General features: G+C 47.9%; 14 non-coding genes across 14 annotated transcripts; all 14 read right to left on the reverse strand.

The window, feature by feature from the left end:
* Positions 1 to 309: 309 nt before the first annotated feature.
* LOC142692649 (U2 spliceosomal RNA) lies at positions 310 to 500 on the reverse strand. The gene has a single exon (XR_012861074.1). It is a non-coding gene; the product is annotated as a U2 spliceosomal RNA (small nuclear RNA).
* A 1,280-nt stretch (positions 501 to 1,780) lies between these two features.
* On the reverse strand, positions 1,781 to 1,971 carry LOC142692650 (U2 spliceosomal RNA). Its single transcript, XR_012861075.1, has one exon. It is a non-coding gene; the product is annotated as a U2 spliceosomal RNA (small nuclear RNA).
* A 1,284-nt stretch (positions 1,972 to 3,255) lies between these two features.
* LOC142692651 (U2 spliceosomal RNA) lies at positions 3,256 to 3,446 on the reverse strand. The gene has a single exon (XR_012861076.1). It is a non-coding gene; the product is annotated as a U2 spliceosomal RNA (small nuclear RNA).
* Positions 3,447 to 4,738: 1,292 nt separating this feature from the next.
* On the reverse strand, positions 4,739 to 4,929 carry LOC142692652 (U2 spliceosomal RNA). The gene has a single exon (XR_012861077.1). It is a non-coding gene; the product is annotated as a U2 spliceosomal RNA (small nuclear RNA).
* A 1,284-nt stretch (positions 4,930 to 6,213) lies between these two features.
* Positions 6,214 to 6,404, reverse strand: LOC142692654 (U2 spliceosomal RNA). Its single transcript, XR_012861078.1, has one exon. It is a non-coding gene; the product is annotated as a U2 spliceosomal RNA (small nuclear RNA).
* Positions 6,405 to 7,688: 1,284 nt separating this feature from the next.
* On the reverse strand, positions 7,689 to 7,879 carry LOC142692655 (U2 spliceosomal RNA). Its single transcript, XR_012861079.1, has one exon. It is a non-coding gene; the product is annotated as a U2 spliceosomal RNA (small nuclear RNA).
* Positions 7,880 to 9,159: 1,280 nt separating this feature from the next.
* On the reverse strand, positions 9,160 to 9,350 carry LOC142692656 (U2 spliceosomal RNA). Its single transcript, XR_012861080.1, has one exon. It is a non-coding gene; the product is annotated as a U2 spliceosomal RNA (small nuclear RNA).
* Positions 9,351 to 10,646: 1,296 nt separating this feature from the next.
* On the reverse strand, positions 10,647 to 10,837 carry LOC142692657 (U2 spliceosomal RNA). The gene has a single exon (XR_012861081.1). It is a non-coding gene; the product is annotated as a U2 spliceosomal RNA (small nuclear RNA).
* A 1,276-nt stretch (positions 10,838 to 12,113) lies between these two features.
* Positions 12,114 to 12,304, reverse strand: LOC142692659 (U2 spliceosomal RNA). The gene has a single exon (XR_012861083.1). It is a non-coding gene; the product is annotated as a U2 spliceosomal RNA (small nuclear RNA).
* A 1,268-nt stretch (positions 12,305 to 13,572) lies between these two features.
* Positions 13,573 to 13,763, reverse strand: LOC142692660 (U2 spliceosomal RNA). Its single transcript, XR_012861084.1, has one exon. It is a non-coding gene; the product is annotated as a U2 spliceosomal RNA (small nuclear RNA).
* Positions 13,764 to 15,055: 1,292 nt separating this feature from the next.
* LOC142692661 (U2 spliceosomal RNA) lies at positions 15,056 to 15,246 on the reverse strand. Its single transcript, XR_012861085.1, has one exon. It is a non-coding gene; the product is annotated as a U2 spliceosomal RNA (small nuclear RNA).
* Positions 15,247 to 16,530: 1,284 nt separating this feature from the next.
* On the reverse strand, positions 16,531 to 16,721 carry LOC142692114 (U2 spliceosomal RNA). The gene has a single exon (XR_012860601.1). It is a non-coding gene; the product is annotated as a U2 spliceosomal RNA (small nuclear RNA).
* A 1,296-nt stretch (positions 16,722 to 18,017) lies between these two features.
* On the reverse strand, positions 18,018 to 18,208 carry LOC142692662 (U2 spliceosomal RNA). Its single transcript, XR_012861086.1, has one exon. It is a non-coding gene; the product is annotated as a U2 spliceosomal RNA (small nuclear RNA).
* A 1,308-nt stretch (positions 18,209 to 19,516) lies between these two features.
* Positions 19,517 to 19,707, reverse strand: LOC142692663 (U2 spliceosomal RNA). The gene has a single exon (XR_012861087.1). It is a non-coding gene; the product is annotated as a U2 spliceosomal RNA (small nuclear RNA).
* Between the last annotated feature and the right edge of the window lie 909 nt (positions 19,708 to 20,616).

The following is a 20,616-nucleotide window of genomic DNA, read 5'->3' on the forward strand; positions in this document are numbered from 1 at the left end:
TCAATCAATCAGTGGCTGGCTCAGGTGCAGCTCTTTAACTTACCTAAAAGGGAGGGCGGAGAGAAGACAAGGAAGGTGAATGAGGTGTTCCAATGTGAAATGCCGGAAACACAGAAACACAGACGACACACAACAAGAGGTGGCAATCTATTCATTAATTGCATTTAATCAATGAGCTCATTATCACTCATGCATTGTCCAACAGGTGTTGAAATAATGGGATTAAAAGGGGAGATCCCTTCAGAAAGACAGAAACAATAGCAAAGACAAAAAACACTTTTGGAATCTGCTTTTAGTCAACACATAAGGAAAGGGTGCACCGGTCCTGGAAATACTGCAATACCAGGTCAATGCGTGGAGTGGACAGAGCAAGCTCTATTTCCATCTCCCTGTTCTAAAAATCCATTTAATATATGGTCCCCAGATAGGGGACGTATCAGATATTAAACTGATAAGAACAGATACTACACTTGATCTTAGCCAAAAGGCCGAGAAGCGATAACCCGAACGGGCCGCGCGTTGCCCGAGCCTGCCCGATACTGCTGTTCAGCCCTTGCAGCGATTCAGCCTACTTCTAGGCAATTCCATGGGGCCCTGCAGGCTCACACACTCACAGCTACACGGGAGGTGAATAAAGGCCGGAGAGGAAGCCAGACAGGATTTGCTTCTTTTGCTTGCACCACAATGCAGTGCTGAAAGAGGAGGAATCTACATAAAAACGCCTTCCTGGCAACGCCCAAATGCCCTGCTGCCATGCAGATAAACACTGGCAGCGGCAGCAAGTGCATGCCCACAGCCACCCCTTGTTCCTTCACACCTTGTATCAGCTGTAATCCAGTCCAGTCCAGTGCTGCCTGCTGAGCAGCACTGACCAACACTGCCTGGGCCCAGGCTTTTATCTCTGAGGCCCCATTATGATGTCAGAAAGCTGGCTCTGGAATCGTGAGGGCTCCACTATGACACGTGCAAAGTTCCGTCTGAACTTTATATAAGACGGTGAGGCTCAGTCAGTCACTCAGTGTTGCCTGAGAGGGCAACACTGCAACAGCCGGCCGCCAGGCTGTCTTTTTTTTGCACAGCTAGTTGCCTCCAGGAGGCTTCAAGAGGGAGACAAGGGACTGCAAAATGGAAAATAGGCATCCACCAACTTTACAGACAACTTCTCCTTGCTCCTACAACCTCAATCCTTGCACAGTTTGTTATTCTTCTAGGTAACATAGTAACAAATCCAAATTGCTGCTCTCTTTGTAGGCAAGCAAGGCTTTGTTGCAACTGCAATTCTTACTTCTTCTTGAAATGTAGGGACGACAGTACATTCCATCACATCCATCTAGTGTACACAGGTAGGTCCATTGTGGCGGGCAGGCGAGCGGGCGGGCTGCTTTATTGGCTGTTTGCTGTTCCCCTACTCCACTCCACTATTTGACTGTTGTGCTGCATCAATCAATCAATCAATCAATCAATCAATCAATCAATCAATCAGTGGCTGGCTCAGGTGCAGCTCTTTAACTTACCTAAAAGGGAGGGCGGAGAGAAGACAAGGAAGGTGAATGAGGTGTTCCAATGTGAAATGCCGGAAACACAGAAACACAGACGACACACAACAAGAGGTGGCAATCTATTCATTAATTGCATTTAATCAATGAGCTCATTATCACTCATGCATTGTCCAACAGGTGTTGAAATAATGGGATTAAAAGGGGAGATCCCTTCAGAAAGACAGAAACAATAGCAAAGACAAAAAACACTTTTGGAATCTGCTTTTAGTCAACACATAAGGAAAGGGTGCACCGGTCCTGGAAATACTGCAATACCAGGTCAATGCGTGGAGTGGACAGAGCAAGCTCTATTTCCATCTCCCTGTTCTAAAAATCCATTTAATATATGGTCCCCAGATAGGGGACGTATCAGATATTAAACTGATAAGAACAGATACTACACTTGATCTTAGCCAAAAGGCCGAGAAGCGATAACCCGAACGGGCCGCGCGTTGCCCGAGCCTGCCCGATACTGCTGTTCAGCCCTTGCAGCGATTCAGCCTACTTCTAGGCAATTCCATGGGGCCCTGCAGGCTCACACACTCACAGCTACACGGGAGGTGAATAAAGGCCGGAGAGGAAGCCAGACAGGATTTGCTTCTTTTGCTTGCACCACAATGCAGTGCTGAAAGAGGAGGAATCTACATAAAAACGCCTTCCTGGCAACGCCCAAATGCCCTGCTGCCATGCAGATAAACACTGGCAGCGGCAGCAAGTGCATGCCCACAGCCACCCCTTGTTCCTTCACACCTTGTATCAGCTGTAATCCAGTCCAGTCCAGTGCTGCCTGCTGAGCAGCAGTGACCAACACTGCCTGGGCCCAGGCTTTTATCTCTGAGGCCCCATTATGATGTCAGAAAGCTGGCTCTGGAATCCTGAGGGCTCCACTATGACACGTGCAAAGTTCCGTCTGAACTTTATATAAGACGGTGAGGCTCAGTCAGTCACTCAGTGTTGCCTGAGAGGGCAACACTGCAACAGCCGGCCGCCAGGCTGTCTTTTTTTTGCACAGCTAGTTGCCTCCAGGAGGCCACAAGAGGGAGACAAGGGACTGCAAAATGGAAAATAGGCATCCACCAACTTTACAGACAACTTCTCCTTGCTCCTACAACCTCCATCCTTGCACAGTTTGTTATTCTTCTAGGTAACATAGTAACAAATCCAAATTGCTGCTCTCTTTGTAGGCAAGCAAGGCTTTGTTGCAACTGCAATTCTTACTTCTTCTTGAAATGTAGGGACGACAGTACATTCCATCACATCCATCTAGTGTACACAGGTAGGTCCATTGTGGCGGGCAGGCGAGCGGGCGGGCTGCTTTATTGGCTGTTTGCTGTTCCCCTACTCCACTCCACTATTTGACTGTTGTGCTGCATCAATCAATCAATCAATCAATCAATCAATCAATCAATCAATCAATCAGTGGCTGGCTCAGGTGCAGCTCTTTAACTTACCTAAAAGGGAGGGCGGAGAGAAGACAAGGAAGGTGAATGAGGTGTTCCAATGTGAAATGCCGGAAACACAGAAACACAGACGACACACAACAAGAGGTGGCAATCTATTCATTAATTGCATTTAATCAATGAGCTCATTATCACTCATGCATTGTCCAACAGGTGTTGAAATAATGGGATTAAAAGGGGAGATCCCTTCAGAAAGACAGAAACAATAGCAAAGACAAAAAACACTTTTGGAATCTGCTTTTAGTCAACACATAAGGAAAGGGTGCACCGGTCCTGGAAATACTGCAATACCAGGTCAATGCGTGGAGTGGACAGAGCAAGCTCTATTTCCATCTCCCTGTTCTAAAAATCCATTTAATATATGGTCCCCAGATAGGGGACGTATCAGATATTAAACTGATAAGAACAGATACTACACTTGATCTTAGCCAAAAGGCCGAGAAGCGATAACCCGAACGGGCCGCGCGTTGCCCGAGCCTGCCCGATACTGCTGTTCAGCCCTTGCAGCGATTCAGCCTACTTCTAGGCAATTCCATGGGGCCCTGCAGGCTCACACACTCACAGCTACACGGGAGGTGAATAAAGGCCGGAGAGGAAGCCAGACAGGATTTGCTTCTTTTGCTTGCACCACAATGCAGTGCTGAAAGAGGAGGAATCTACATAAAAACGCCTTCCTGGCAACGCCCAAATGCCCTGCTGCCATGCAGATAAACACTGGCAGCGGCAGCAAGTGCATGCCCACAGCCACCCCTTGTTCCTTCACACCTTGTATCAGCTGTAATCCAGTCCAGTCCAGTGCTGCCTGCTGAGCAGCACTGACCAACACTGCCTGGGCCCAGGCTTTTATCTCTGAGGCCCCATTATGATGTCAGAAAGCTGGCTCTGGAATCCTGAGGGCTCCACTATGACACGTGCAAAGTTCCGTCTGAACTTTATATAAGACGGTGAGGCTCAGTCAGTCACTCAGTGTTGCCTGAGAGGGCAACACTGCAACAGCCGGCCGCCAGGCTGTCTTTTTTTTGCACAGCTAGTTGCCTCCAGGAGGCCACAAGAGGGAGACAAGGGACTGCAAAATGGAAAATAGGCATCCACCAACTTTACAGACAACTTCTCCTTGCTCCTACAACCTCCATCCTTGCACAGTTTGTTATTCTTCTAGGTAACATAGTAACAAATCCAAATTGCTGCTCTCTTTGTAGGCAAGCAAGGCTTTGTTGCAACTGCAATTCTTACTTCTTCTTGAAATGTAGGGACGACAGTACATTCCATCACATCCATCTAGTGTACACAGGTAGGTCCATTGTGGCGGGCAGGCGAGCGGGCGGGCTGCTTTATTGGCTGTTTGCTGTTCCCCTACTCCACTCCACTATTTGACTGTTGTGCTGCATCAATCAATCAATCAATCAATCAATCAATCAATCAATCAATCAATCAATCAATCAGTGGCTGGCTCAGGTGCAGCTCTTTAACTTACCTAAAAGGGAGGGCGGAGAGAAGACAAGGAAGGTGAATGAGGTGTTCCAATGTGAAATGCCGGAAACACAGAAACACAGACGACACACAACAAGAGGTGGCAATCTATTCATTAATTGCATTTAATCAATGAGCTCATTATCACTCATGCATTGTCCAACAGGTGTTGAAATAATGGGATTAAAAGGGGAGATCCCTTCAGAAAGACAGAAACAATAGCAAAGACAAAAAACACTTTTGGAATCTGCTTTTAGTCAACACATAAGGAAAGGGTGCACCGGTCCTGGAAATACTGCAATACCAGGTCAATGCGTGGAGTGGACAGAGCAAGCTCTATTTCCATCTCCCTGTTCTAAAAATCCATTTAATATATGGTCCCCAGATAGGGGACGTATCAGATATTAAACTGATAAGAACAGATACTACACTTGATCTTAGCCAAAAGGCCGAGAAGCGATAACCCGAACGGGCCGCGCGTTGCCCGAGCCTGCCCGATACTGCTGTTCAGCCCTTGCAGCGATTCAGCCTACTTCTAGGCAATTCCATGGGGCCCTGCAGGCTCACACACTCACAGCTACACGGGAGGTGAATAAAGGCCGGAGAGGAAGCCAGACAGGATTTGCTTCTTTTGCTTGCACCACAATGCAGTGCTGAAAGAGGAGGAATCTACATAAAAACGCCTTCCTGGCAACGCCCAAATGCCCTGCTGCCATGCAGATAAACACTGGCAGCGGCAGCAAGTGCATGCCCACAGCCACCCCTTGTTCCTTCACACCTTGTATCAGCTGTAATCCAGTCCAGTCCAGTGCTGCCTGCTGAGCAGCACTGACCAACACTGCCTGGGCCCAGGCTTTTATCTCTGAGGCCCCATTATGATGTCAGAAAGCTGGCTCTGGAATCCTGAGGGCTCCACTATGACACGTGCAAAGTACCGTCTGAACTTTATATAAGACGGTGAGGCTCAGTCAGTCACTCAGTGTTGCCTGAGAGGGCAACACTGCAACAGCCGGCCGCCAGGCTGTCTTTTTTTTGCACAGCTAGTTGCCTCCAGGAGGCCACAAGAGGGAGACAAGGGACTGCAAAATGGAAAATAGGCATCCACCAACTTTACAGACAACTTCTCCTTGCTCCTACAACCTCCATCCTTGCACAGTTTGTTATTCTTCTAGGTAACATAGTAACAAATCCAAATTGCTGCTCTCTTTGTAGGCAAGCAAGGCTTTGTTGCAACTGCAATTCTTACTTCTTCTTGAAATGTAGGGACGACAGTACATTCCATCACATCCATCTAGTGTACACAGGTAGGTCCATTGTGGCGGGCAGGCGAGCGGGCGGGCTGCTTTATTGGCTGTTTGCTGTTCCCCTACTCCACTCCACTATTTGACTGTTGTGCTGCATCAATCAATCAATCAATCAATCAATCAATCAATCAATCAATCAATCAGTGGCTGGCTCAGGTGCAGCTCTTTAACTTACCTAAAAGGGAGGGCGGAGAGAAGACAAGGAAGGTGAATGAGGTGCTCCAATGTGAAATGCCGGAAACACAGAAACACAGACGACACACAACAAGAGGTGGCAATCTATTCATTAATTGCATTTAATCAATGAGCTCATTATCACTCATGCATTGTCCAACAGGTGTTGAAATAATGGGATTAAAAGGGGAGATCCCTTCAGAAAGACAGAAACAATAGCAAAGACAAAAAACACTTTTGGAATCTGCTTTTAGTCAACACATAAGGAAAGGGTGCACCGGTCCTGGAAATACTGCAATACCAGGTCAATGCGTGGAGTGGACAGAGCAAGCTCTATTTCCATCTCCCTGTTCTAAAAATCCATTTAATATATGGTCCCCAGATAGGGGACGTATCAGATATTAAACTGATAAGAACAGATACTACACTTGATCTTAGCCAAAAGGCCGAGAAGCGATAACCCGAACGGGCCGCGCGTTGCCCGAGCCTGCCCGATACTGCTGTTCAGCCCTTGCAGCGATTCAGCCTACTTCTAGGCAATTCCATGGGGCCCTGCAGGCTCACACACTCACAGCTACACGGGAGGTGAATAAAGGCCGGAGAGGAAGCCAGACAGGATTTGTTTCTTTTGCTTGCACCACAATGCAGTGCTGAAAGAGGAGGAATCTACATAAAAACGCCTTCCTGGCAACGCCCAAATGCCCTGCTGCCATGCAGATAAACACTGGCAGCGGCAGCAAGTGCATGCCCACAGCCACCCCTTGTTCCTTCACACCTTGTATCAGCTGTAATCCAGTCCAGTCCAGTGCTGCCTGCTGAGCAGCACTGACCAACACTGCCTGGGCCCAGGCTTTTATCTCTGAGGCCCCATTATGATGTCAGAAAGCTGGCTCTGGAATCCTGAGGGCTCCACTATGACACGTGCAAAGTTCCGTCTGAACTTTATATAAGACGGTGAGGCTCAGTCAGTCACTCAGTGTTGCCTGAGAGGGCAACACTGCAACAGCCGGCCGCCAGGCTGTCTTTTTTTTGCACAGCTAGTTGCCTCCAGGAGGCCACAAGAGGGAGACAAGGGACTGCAAAATGGAAAATAGGCATCCACCAACTTTACAGACAACTTCTCCTTGCTCCTACAACCTCCATCCTTGCACAGTTTGTTATTCTTCTAGGTAACATAGTAACAAATCCAAATTGCTGCTCTCTTTGTAGGCAAGCAAGGCTTTGTTGCAACTGCAATTCTTACTTCTTCTTGAAATGTAGGGACGACAGTACATTCCATCACATCCATCTAGTGTACACAGGTAGGTCCATTGTGGCGGGCAGGCGAGCGGGCGGGCTGCTTTATTGGCTGTTTGCTGTTCCCCTACTCCACTCCACTATTTGACTGTTGTGCTGCATCAATCAATCAATCAATCAATCAATCAATCAATCAATCAATCAATCAGTGGCTGGCTCAGGTGCAGCTCTTTAACTTACCTAAAAGGGAGGGCGGAGAGAAGACAAGGAAGGTGAATGAGGTGTTCCAATGTGAAATGCCGGAAACACAGAAACACAGACGACACACAACAAGAGGTGGCAATCTATTCATTAATTGCATTTAATCAATGAGCTCATTATCACTCATGCATTTTCCAACAGGTGTTGAAATAATGGGATTAAAAGGGGAGATCCCTTCAGAAAGACAGAAACAATAGCAAAGACAAAAAACACTTTTGGAATCTGCTTTTAGTCAACACATAAGGAAAGGGTGCACCGGTCCTGGAAATACTGCAATACCAGGTCAATGCGTGGAGTGGACAGAGCAAGCTCTATTTCCATCTCCCTGTTCTAAAAATCCATTTAATATATGGTCCCCAGATAGGGGACGTATCAGATATTAAACTGATAAGAACAGATACTACACTTGATCTTAGCCAAAAGGCCGAGAAGCGATAACCCGAACGGGCCGCGCGTTGCCCGAGCCTGCCCGATACTGCTGTTCAGCCCTTGCAGCGATTCAGCCTACTTCTAGGCAATTCCATGGGGCCCTGCAGGCTCACACACTCACAGCTACACGGGAGGTGAATAAAGGCCGGAGAGGAAGCCAGACAGGATTTGCTTCTTTTGCTTGCACCACAATGCAGTGCTGAAAGAGGAGGAATCTACATAAAAACGCCTTCCTGGCAACGCCCAAATGCCCTGCTGCCATGCAGATAAACACTGGCAGCGGCAGCAAGTGCATGCCCACAGCCACCCCTTGTTCCTTCACACCTTGTATCAGCTGTAATCCAGTCCAGTCCAGTGCTGCCTGCTGAGCAGCACTGACCAACACTGCCTGGGCCCAGGCTTTTATCTCTGAGGCCCCATTATGATGTCAGAAAGCTGGCTCTGGAATCCTGAGGGCTCCACTATGACACGTGCAAAGTTCCGTCTGAACTTTATATAAGACGGTGAGGCTCAGTCAGTCACTCAGTGTTGCCTGAGAGGGCAACACTGCAACAGCCGGCCGCCAGGCTGTCTTTTTTTTGCACAGCTAGTTGCCTCCAGGAAGCCACAAGAGGGAGACAAGGGACTGCAAAATGGAAAATAGGCATCCACCAACTTTACAGACAACTTCTCCTTGCTCCTACAACCTCCATCCTTGCACAGTTTGTTATTCTTCTAGGTAACATAGTAACAAATCCAAATTGCTGCTCTCTTTGTAGGCAAGCAAGGCTTTGTTGCAACTGCAATTCTTACTTCTTCTTGAAATGTAGGGACGACAGTACATTCCATCACATCCATCTAGTGTACACAGGTAGGTCCATTGTGGCGGGCAGGCGAGCGGGCGGGCTGCTTTATTGGCTGTTTGCTGTTCCCCTACTCCACTCCACTATTTGACTGTTGTGCTGCATCAATCAATCAATCAATCAATCAATCAATCAATCAATCAATCAGTGGCTGGCTCAGGTGCAGCTCTTTAACTTACCTAAAAGGGAGGGCGGAGAGAAGACAAGGAAGGTGAATGAGGTGTTCCAATGTGAAATGCCGGAAACACAGAAACACAGACGACACACAACAAGAGGTGGCAATCTATTCATTAATTGCATTTAATCAATGAGCTCATTATCACTCATGCATTGTCCAACAGGTGTTGAAATAATGGGATTAAAAGGGGAGATCCCTTCAGAAAGACAGAAACAATAGCAAAGACAAAAAACACTTTTGGAATCTGCTTTTAGTCAACACATAAGGAAAGGGTGCACCGGTCCTGGAAATACTGCAATACCAGGTCAATGCGTGGAGTGGACAGAGCAAGCTCTATTTCCATCTCCCTGTTCTAAAAATCCATTTAATATATGGTCCCCAGATAGGGGACGTATCAGATATTAAACTGATAAGAACAGATACTACACTTGATCTTAGCCAAAAGGCCGAGAAGCGATAACCCGAACGGGCCGCGCGTTGCCCGAGCCTGCCCGATACTGCTGTTCAGCCCTTGCAGCGATTCAGCCTACTTCTAGGCAATTCCATGGGGCCCTGCAGGCTCACACACTCACAGCTACACGGGAGGTGAATAAAGGCCGGAGAGGAAGCCAGACAGGATTTGCTTCTTTTGCTTGCACCACAATGCAGTGCTGAAAGAGGAGGAATCTACATAAAAACGCCTTCCTGGCAACGCCCAAATGCCCTGCTGCCATGCAGATAAACACTGGCAGCGGCAGCAAGTGCATGCCCACAGCCACCCCTTGTTCCTTCACACCTTGTATCAGCTGTAATCCAGTCCAGTCCAGTGCTGCCTGCTGAGCAGCACTGACCAACACTGCCTGGGCCCAGGCTTTTATCTCTGAGGCCCCATTATGATGTCAGAAAGCTGGCTCTGGAATCCTGAGGGCTCCACTATGACACGTGCAAAGTTCCGTCTGAACTTTATATAAGACGGTGAGGCTCAGTCAGTCACTCAGTGTTGCCTGAGAGGGCAACACTGCAACAGCCGGCCGCCAGGCTGTCTTTTTTTTGCACAGCTAGTTGCCTCCAGGAGGCCACAAGAGGGAGACAAGGGACTGCAAAATGGAAAATAGGCATCCACCAACTTTACAGACAACTTCTCCTTGCTCCTACAACCTCCATCCTTGCACAGTTTGTTATTCTTCTAGGTAACATAGTAACAAATCCAAATTGCTGCTCTCTTTGTAGGCAAGCAAGGCTTTGTTGCAACTGCAATTCTTACTTCTTCTTGAAATGTAGGGACGACAGTACATTCCATCACATCCATCTAGTGTACACAGGTAGGTCCATTGTGGCGGGCAGGCGAGCGGGCGGGCTGCTTTATTGGCTGTTTGCTGTTCCCCTACTCCACTCCACTATTTGACTGTTGTGCTGCATCAATCAATCAATCAATCAATCAATCAATCAATCAATCAATCAATCAATCAATCAATCAGTGGCTGGCTCAGGTGCAGCTCTTTAACTTACCTAAAAGGGAGGGCGGAGAGAAGACAAGGAAGGTGAATGAGGTGTTCCAATGTGAAATGCCGGAAACACAGAAACACAGACGACACACAACAAGAGGTGGCAATCTATTCATTAATTGCATTTAATCAATGAGCTCATTATCACTCATGCATTGTCCAACAGGTGTTGAAATAATGGGATTAAAAGGGGAGATCCCTTCAGAAAGACAGAAACAATAGCAAAGACAAAAAACACTTTTGGAATCTGCTTTTAGTCAACACATAAGGAAAGGGTGCACCGGTCCTGGAAATACTGCAATACCAGGTCAATGCGTGGAGTGGACAGAGCAAGCTCTATTTCCATCTCCCTGTTCTAAAAATCCATTTAATATATGGTCCCCAGATAGGGGACGTATCAGATATTAAACTGATAAGAACAGATACTACACTTGATCTTAGCCAAAAGGCCGAGAAGCGATAACCCGAACGGGCCGCGCGTTGCCCGAGCCTGCCCGATACTGCTGTTCAGCCCTTGCAGCGATTCAGCCTACTTCTAGGCAATTCCATGGGGCCCTGCAGGCTCACACACTCACAGCTACACGGGAGGTGAATAAAGGCCGGAGAGGAAGCCAGACAGGATTTGCTTCTTTTGCTTGCACCACAATGCAGTGCTGAAAGAGGAGGAATCTACATAAAAACGCCTTCCTGGCAACGCCCAAATGCCCTGCTGCCATGCAGATAAACACTGGCAGCGGCAGCAAGTGCATGCCCACAGCCACCCCTTGTTCCTTCACACCTTGTATCAGCTGTAATCCAGTCCAGTCCAGTGCTGCCTGCTGAGCAGCACTGACCAACACTGCCTGGGCCCAGGCTTTTATCTCTGAGGCCCCATTATGATGTCAGAAAGCTGGCTCTGGAATCCTGAGGGCTCCACTATGACACGTGCAAAGTTCCGTCTGAACTTTATATAAGACGGTGAGGCTCAGTCAGTCACTCAGTGTTGCCTGAGAGGGCAACACTGCAACAGCCGGCCGCCAGGCTGTCTTTTTTTTGCACAGCTAGTTGCCTCCAGGAGGCCACAAGAGGGAGACAAGGGACTGCAAAATGGAAAATAGGCATCCACCAACTTTACAGACAACTTCTCCTTGCTCCTACAACCTCCATCCTTGCACAGTTTGTTATTCTTCTAGGTAACATAGTAACAAATCCAAATTGCTGCTCTCTTTGTAGGCAAGCAAGGCTTTGTTGCAACTGCAATTCTTACTTCTTCTTGAAATGTAGGGACGACAGTACATTCCATCACATCCATCTAGTGTACACAGGTAGGTCCATTGTGGCGGGCAGGCGAGCGGGCGGGCTGCTTTATTGGCTGTTTGCTGTTCCCCTACTCCACTCCACTATTTGACTGTTGTGCTGCATCAATCAATCAATCAATCAATCAATCAATCAATCAATCAGTGGCTGGCTCAGGTGCAGCTCTTTAACTTACCTAAAAGGGAGGGCGGAGAGAAGACAAGGAAGGTGAATGAGGTGTTCCAATGTGAAATGCCGGAAACACAGAAACACAGACGACACACAACAAGAGGTGGCAATCTATTCATTAATTGCATTTAATCAATGAGCTCATTATCACTCATGCATTGTCCAACAGGTGTTGAAATAATGGGATTAAAAGGGGAGATCCCTTCAGAAAGACAGAAACAATAGCAAAGACAAAAAACACTTTTGGAATCTGCTTTTAGTCAACACATAAGGAAAGGGTGCACCGGTCCTGGAAATACTGCAATACCAGGTCAATGCGTGGAGTGGACAGAGCAAGCTCTATTTCCATCTCCCTGTTCTAAAAATCCATTTAATATATGGTCCCCAGATAGGGGACGTATCAGATATTAAACTGATAAGAACAGATACTACACTTGATCTTAGCCAAAAGGCCGAGAAGCGATAACCCGAACGGGCCGCGCGTTGCCCGAGCCTGCCCGATACTGCTGTTCAGCCCTTGCAGCGATTCAGCCTACTTCTAGGCAATTCCATGGGGCCCTGCAGGCTCACACACTCACAGCTACACGGGAGGTGAATAAAGGCCGGAGAGGAAGCCAGACAGGATTTGCTTCTTTTGCTTGCACCACAATGCAGTGCTGAAAGAGGAGGAATCTACATAAAAACGCCTTCCTGGCAACGCCCAAATGCCCTGCTGCCATGCAGATAAACACTGGCAGCGGCAGCAAGTGCATGCCCACAGCCACCCCTTGTTCCTTCACACCTTGTAGCAGCTGTAATCCAGTCCAGTCCAGTGCTGCCTGCTGAGCAGCACTGACCAACACTGCCTGGGCCCAGGCTTTTATCTCTGAGGCCCCATTATGATGTCAGAAAGCTGGCTCTGGAATCCTGAGGGCTCCACTATGACACGTGCAAAGTTCCGTCTGAACTTTATATAAGACGGTGAGGCTCAGTCAGTCACTCAGTGTTGCCTGAGAGGGCAACACTGCAACAGCCGGCCGCCAGGCTGTCTTTTTTTTGCACAGCTAGTTGCCTCCAGGAGGCCACAAGAGGGAGACAAGGGACTGCAAAATGGAAAATAGGCATCCACCAACTTTACAGACAACTTCTCCTTGCTCCTACAACCTCCATCCTTGCACAGTTTGTTATTCTTCTAGGTAACATAGTAACAAATCCAAATTGCTGCTCTCTTTGTAGGCAAGCAAGGCTTTGTTGCAACTGCAATTCTTACTTCTTCTTGAAATGTAGGGACGACAGTACATTCCATCACATCCATCTAGTGTACACAGGTAGGTCCATTGTGGCGGGCAGGCGAGCGGGCGGGCTGCTTTATTGGCTGTTTGCTGTTCCCCTACTCCACTCCACTATTTGACTGTTGTGCTGCATCAATCAATCAATCAATCAATCAATCAATCAGTGGCTGGCTCAGGTGCAGCTCTTTAACTTACCTAAAAGGGAGGGCGGAGAGAAGACAAGGAAGGTGAATGAGGTGTTCCAATGTGAAATGCCGGAAACACAGAAACACAGACGACACACAACAAGAGGTGGCAATCTATTCATTAATTGCATTTAATCAATGAGCTCATTATCACTCATGCATTGTCCAACAGGTGTTGAAATAATGGGATTAAAAGGGGAGATCCCTTCAGAAAGACAGAAACAATAGCAAAGACAAAAAACACTTTTGGAATCTGCTTTTAGTCAACACATAAGGAAAGGGTGCACCGGTCCTGGAAATACTGCAATACCAGGTCAATGCGTGGAGTGGACAGAGCAAGCTCTATTTCCATCTCCCTGTTCTAAAAATCCATTTAATATATGGTCCCCAGATAGGGGACGTATCAGATATTAAACTGATAAGAACAGATACTACACTTGATCTTAGCCAAAAGGCCGAGAAGCGATAACCCGAACGGGCCGCGCGTTGCCCGAGCCTGCCCGATACTGCTGTTCAGCCCTTGCAGCGATTCAGCCTACTTCTAGGCAATTCCATGGGGCCCTGCAGGCTCACACACTCACAGCTACACGGGAGGTGAATAAAGGCCGGAGAGGAAGCCAGACAGGATTTGCTTCTTTTGCTTGCACCACAATGCAGTGCTGAAAGAGGAGGAATCTACATAAAAACGCCTTCCTGGCAACGCCCAAATGCCCTGCTGCCATGCAGATAAACACTGGCAGCGGCAGCAAGTGCATGCCCACAGCCACCCCTTGTTCCTTCACACCTTGTATCAGCTGTAATCCAGTCCAGTCCAGTGCTGCCTGCTGAGCAGCACTGACCAACACTGCCTGGGCCCAGGCTTTTATCTCTGAGGCCCCATTATGATGTCAGAAAGCTGGCTCTGGAATCCTGAGGGCTCCACTATGACACGTGCAAAGTTCCGTCTGAACTTTATATAAGACGGTGAGGCTCAGTCAGTCACTCAGTGTTGCCTGAGAGGGCAACACTGCAACAGCCGGCCGCCAGGCTGTCTTTTTTTTGCACAGCTAGTTGCCTCCAGGAGGCCACAAGAGGGAGACAAGGGACTGCAAAATGGAAAATAGGCATCCACCAACTTTACAGACAACTTCTCCTTGCTCCTACAACCTCCATCCTTGCACAGTTTGTTATTCTTCTAGGTAACATAGTAACAAATCCAAATTGCTGCTCTCTTTGTAGGCAAGCAAGGCTTTGTTGCAACTGCAATTCTTACTTCTTCTTGAAATGTAGGGACGACAGTACATTCCATCACATCCATCTAGTGTACACAGGTAGGTCCATTGTGGCGGGCAGGCGAGCGGGCGGGCTGCTTTATTGGCTGTTTGCTGTTCCCCTACTCCACTCCACTATTTGACTGTTGTGCTGCATCAATCAATCAATCAATCAATCAATCAATCAATCAATCAATCAATCAATCAATCAGTGGCTGGCTCAGGTGCAGCTCTTTAACTTACCTAAAAGGGAGGGCGGAGAGAAGACAAGGAAGGTGAATGAGGTGTTCCAATGTGAAATGCCGGAAACACAGAAACACAGACGACACACAACAAGAGGTGGCAATCTATTCATTAATTGCATTTAATCAATGAGCTCATTATCACTCATGCATTGTCCAACAGGTGTTGAAATAATGGGATTAAAAGGGGAGATCCCTTCAGAAAGACAGAAACAATAGCAAAGACAAAAAACACTTTTGGAATCTGCTTTTAGTCAACACATAAGGAAAGGGTGCACCGGTCCTGGAAATACTGCAATACCAGGTCAATGCGTGGAGTGGACAGAGCAAGCTCTATTTCCATCTCCCTGTTCTAAAAATCCATTTAATATATGGTCCCCAGATAGGGGACGTATCAGATATTAAACTGATAAGAACAGATACTACACTTGATCTTAGCCAAAAGGCCGAGAAGCGATAACCCGAACGGGCCGCGCGTTGCCCGAGCCTGCCCGATACTGCTGTTCAGCCCTTGCAGCGATTCAGCCTACTTCTAGGCAATTCCATGGGGCCCTGCAGGCTCACACACTCACAGCTACACGGGAGGTGAATAAAGGCCGGAGAGGAAGCCAGACAGGATTTGCTTCTTTTGCTTGCACCACAATGCAGTGCTGAAAGAGGAGGAATCTACATAAAAACGCCTTCCTGGCAACGCCCAAATGCCCTGCTGCCATGCAGATAAACACTGGCAGCGGCAGCAAGTGCATGCCCACAGCCACCCCTTGTTCCTTCACACCTTGTATCAGCTGTAATCCAGTCCAGTCCAGTGCTGCCTGCTGAGCAGCACTGACCAACACTGCCTGGGCCCAGGCTTTTATCTCTGAGGCCCCATTATGATGTCAGAAAGCTGGCTCTGGAATCCTGAGGGCTCCACTATGACACGTGCAAAGTTCCGTCTGAACTTTATATAAGACGGTGAGGCTCAGTCAGTCACTCAGTGTTGCCTGAGAGGGCAACACTGCAACAGCCGGCCGCCAGGCTGTCTTTTTTTTGCACAGCTAGTTGCCTCCAGGAGGCCACAAGAGGGAGACAAGGGACTGCAAAATGGAAAATAGGCATCCACCAACTTTACAGACAACTTCTCCTTGCTCCTACAACCTCCATCCTTGCACAGTTTGTTATTCTTCTAGGTAACATAGTAACAAATCCAAATTGCTGCTCTCTTTGTAGGCAAGCAAGGCTTTGTTGCAACTGCAATTCTTACTTCTTCTTGAAATGTAGGGACGACAGTACATTCCATCACATCCATCTAGTGTACACAGGTAGGTCCATTGTGGCGGGCAGGCGAGCGGGCGGGCTGCTTTATTGGCTGTTTGCTGTTCCCCTACTCCACTCCACTATTTGACTGTTGTGCTGCATCAATCAATCAATCAATCAATCAATCAATCAATCAATCAATCAATCAGTGGCTGGCTCAGGTGCAGCTCTTTAACTTACCTAAAAGGGAGGGCGGAGAGAAGACAAGGAAGGTGAATGGGGTGTTCCAATGTGAAATGCCGGAAACACAGAAACACAGACGACACACAACAAGAGGTGGCAATCTATTCATTAATTGCATTTAATCAATGAGCTCATTATCACTCATGCATTGTCCAACAGGTGTTGAAATAATGGGATTAAAAGGGGAGATCCCTTCAGAAAGACAGAAACAATAGCAAAGACAAAAAACACTTTTGGAATCTGCTTTTAGTCAACACATAAGGAAAGGGTGCACCGGTCCTGGAAATACTGCAATACCAGGTCAATGCGTGGAGTGGACAGAGCAAGCTCTATTTCCATCTCCCTGTTCTAAAAATCCATTTAATATATGGTCCCCAGATAGGGGATGTATCAGATATTAAACTGATAAGAACAGATACTACACTTGATCTTAGCCAAAAGGCCGAGAAGCGATAACCCGAACGGGCCGCGCGTTGCCCGAGCCTGCCCGATACTGCTGTTCAGCCCTTGCAGCGATTCAGCCTACTTCTAGGCAATTCCATGGGGCCCTGCAGGCTCACACACTCACAGCTACACGGGAGGTGAATAAAGGCCGGAGAGGAAGCCAGACAGGATTTGCTTCTTTTGCTTGCACCACAATGCAGTGCTGAAAGAGGAGGAATCTACATAAAAACGCCTTCCTGGCAACGCCCAAATGCCCTGCTGCCATGCAGATAAACACTGGCAGCGGCAGCAAGTGCATGCCCACAGCCACCCCTTGTTCCTTCACACCTTGTATCAGCTGTAATCCAGTCCAGTCCAGTGCTGCCTGCTGAGCAGCACTGACCAACACTGCCTGGGCCCAGGCTTTTATCTCTGAGGCCCCATTATGATGTCAGAAAGCTGGCTCTGGAATCCTGAGGGCTCCACTATGACACGTGCAAAGTTCCGTCTGAACTTTATATAAGACGGTGAGGCTCAGTCAGTCACTCAGTGTTGCCTGAGAGGGCAACACTGCAACAGCCGGCCGCCAGGCTGTCTTTTTTTTGCACAGCTAGTTGCCTCCAGGAGGCCACAAGAGGGAGACAAGGGACTGCAAAATGGAAAATAGGCATCCACCAACTTTACAGACAACTTCTCCTTGCTCCTACAACCTCCATCCTTGCACAGTTTGTTATTCTTCTAGGTAACATAGTAACAAATCCAAATTGCTGCTCTCTTTGTAGGCAAGCAAGGCTTTGTTGCAACTGCAATTCTTACTTCTTCTTGAAATGTAGGGACGACAGTACATTCCATCACATCCATCTAGTGTACACAGGTAGGTCCATTGTGGCGGGCAGGCGAGCGGGCGGGCTGCTTTATTGGCTGTTTGCTGTTCCCCTACTCCACTCCACTATTTGACTGTTGTGCTGCATCAATCAATCAATCAATCAATCAATCAATCAATCAATCAATCAATCAATCAATCAATCAGTGGCTGGCTCAGGTGCAGCTCTTTAACTTACCTAAAAGGGAGGGCGGAGAGAAGACAAGGAAGGTGAATGAGGTGTTCCAATGTGAAATGCCGGAAACACAGAAACACAGACGACACACAACAAGAGGTGGCAATCTATTCATTAATTGCATTTAATCAATGAGCTCATTATCACTCATGCATTGTCCAACAGGTGTTGAAATAATGGGATTAAAAGGGGAGATCCCTTCAGAAAGACAGAAACAATAGCAAAGACAAAAAACACTTTTGGAATCTGCTTTTAGTCAACACATAAGGAAAGGGTGCACCGGTCCTGGAAATACTGCAATACCAGGTCAATGCGTGGAGTGGACAGAGCAAGCTCTATTTCCATCTCCCTGTTCTAAAAATCCATTTAATATATGGTCCCCAGATAGGGGACGTATCAGATATTAAACTGATAAGAACAGATACTACACTTGATCTTAGCCAAAAGGCCGAGAAGCGATAACCCGAACGGGCCGCGCGTTGCCCGAGCCTGCCCGATACTGCTGTTCAGCCCTTGCAGCGATTCAGCCTACTTCTAGGCAATTCCATGGGGCCCTGCAGGCTCACACACTCACAGCTACACGGGAGGTGAATAAAGGCCGGAGAGGAAGCCAGACAGGATTTGCTTCTTTTGCTTGCACCACAATGCAGTGCTGAAAGAGGAGGAATCGACATAAAAACGCCTTCCTGGCAACGCCCAAATGCCCTGCTGCCATGCAGATAAACACTGGCAGCGGCAGCAAGTGCATGCCCACAGCCACCCCTTGTTCCTTCACACCTTGTATCAGCTGTAATCCAGTCCAGTCCAGTGCTGCCTGCTGAGCAGCACTGACCAACACTGCCTGGGCCCAGGCTTTTATCTCTGAGGCCCCATTATGATGTCAGAAAGCTGGCTCTGGAATCCTGAGGGCTCCACTATGACACGTGCAAAGTTCCGTCTGAACTTTATATAAGACGGTGAGGCTCGGTCAGTCACTCAGTGTTGCCTGAGAGGGCAACACTGCAACAGCCGGCCGCCAGGCTGTCTTTTTTTTGCACAGCTAGTTGCCTCCAGGAGGCCACAAGAGGGAGACAAGGGACTGCAAAATGGAAAATAGGCATCCACCAACTTTACAGACAACTTCTCCTTGCTCCTACAACCTCCATCCTTGCACAGTTTGTTATTCTTCTAGGTAACATAGTAACAAATCCAAATTGCTGCTCTCTTTGTAGGCAAGCAAGGCTTTGTTGCAACTGCAATTCTTACTTCTTCTTGAAATGTAGGGACGACAGTACATTCCATCACATCCATCTAGTGTACACAGGTAGGTCCATTGTGGCGGGCAGGCGAGCGGGCGGGCTGCTTTATTGGCTGTTTGCTGTTCCCCTACTCCACTCCACTATTTGACTGTTGTGCTGCATCAATCAATCAATCAATCAATCAATCAATCAATCAATCAATCAATCAATCAATCAATCAATCAATCAATCAGTGGCTGGCTCAGGTGCAGCTCTTTAACTTACCTAAAAGGGAGGGCGGAGAGAAGACAAGGAAGGTGAATGAGGTGTTCCAATGTGAAATGCCGGAAACACAGAAACACAGACGACACACAACAAGAGGTGGCAATCTATTCATTAATTGCATTTAATCAATGAGCTCATTATCACTCATGCATTGTCCAACAGGTGTTGAAATAATGGGATTAAAAGGGGAGATCCCTTCAGAAAGACAGAAACAATAGCAAAGACAAAAAACACTTTTGGAATCTGCTTTTAGTCAACACATAAGGAAAGGGTGCACCGGTCCTGGAAATACTGCAATACCAGGTCAATGCGTGGAGTGGACAGAGCAAGCTCTATTTCCATCTCCCTGTTCTAAAAATCCATTTAATATATGGTCCCCAGATAGGGGACGTATCAGATATTAAACTGATAAGAACAGATACTACACTTGATCTTAGCCAAAAGGCCGAGAAGCGATAACCCGAACGGGCCGCGCGTTGCCCGAGCCTGCCCGATACTGCTGTTCAGCCCTTGCAGCGATTCAGCCTACTTCTAGGCAATTCCATGGGGCCCTGCAGGCTCACACACTCACAGCTACACGGGAGGTGAATAAAGGCCGGAGAGGAAGCCAGACAGGATTTGCTTCTTTTGCTTGCACCACAATGCAGTGCTGAAAGAGGAGGAATCTACATAAAAACGCCTTCCTGGCAACGCCCAAATGCCCTGCTGCCATGCAGATAAACACTGGCAGCGGCAGCAAGTGCATGCCCACAGCCACCCCTTGTTCCTTCACACCTTGTATCAGCTGTAATCCAGTCCAGTCCAGTGCTGCCTGCTGAGCAGCACTGACCAACACTGCCTGGGCCCAGGCTTTTATCTCTGAGGCCCCATTATGATGTCAGAAAGCTGGCTCTGGAATCCTGAGGGCTCCACTATGACACGTGCAAAGTTCCGTCTGAACTTTATATAAGACGGTGAGGCTCAGTCAGTCACTCAGTGTTGCCTGAGAGGGCAACACTGCAACAGCCGGCCGCCAGGCTGTCTTTTTTTTGCACAGCTAGTTGCCTCCAGGAGGCCACAAGAGGGAGACAAGGGACTGCAAAATGGAAAATAGGCATCCACCAACTTTACAGACAACTTCTCCTTGCTCCTACAACCTCCATCCTTGCACAGTTTGTTATTCTTCTAGGTAACATAGTAACAAATCCAAATTGCTGCTCTCTTTGTAGGCAAGCAAGGCTTTGTTGCAACTGCAATTCTTACTTCTTCTTGAAATGTAGGGACGACAGTACATTCCATCACATCCATCTAGTGTACACAGGTAGGTCCATTGTGGCGGGCAGGCGAGCGGGCGGGCTGCTTTATTGGCTGTTTGCTGTTCCCCTAC

Source organism: Rhinoderma darwinii (assembly GCF_050947455.1).
Source record: "Rhinoderma darwinii isolate aRhiDar2 chromosome 5 unlocalized genomic scaffold, aRhiDar2.hap1 SUPER_5_unloc_39, whole genome shotgun sequence".
NCBI classification, from domain to species: domain Eukaryota; kingdom Metazoa; phylum Chordata; class Amphibia; order Anura; family Rhinodermatidae; genus Rhinoderma; species Rhinoderma darwinii.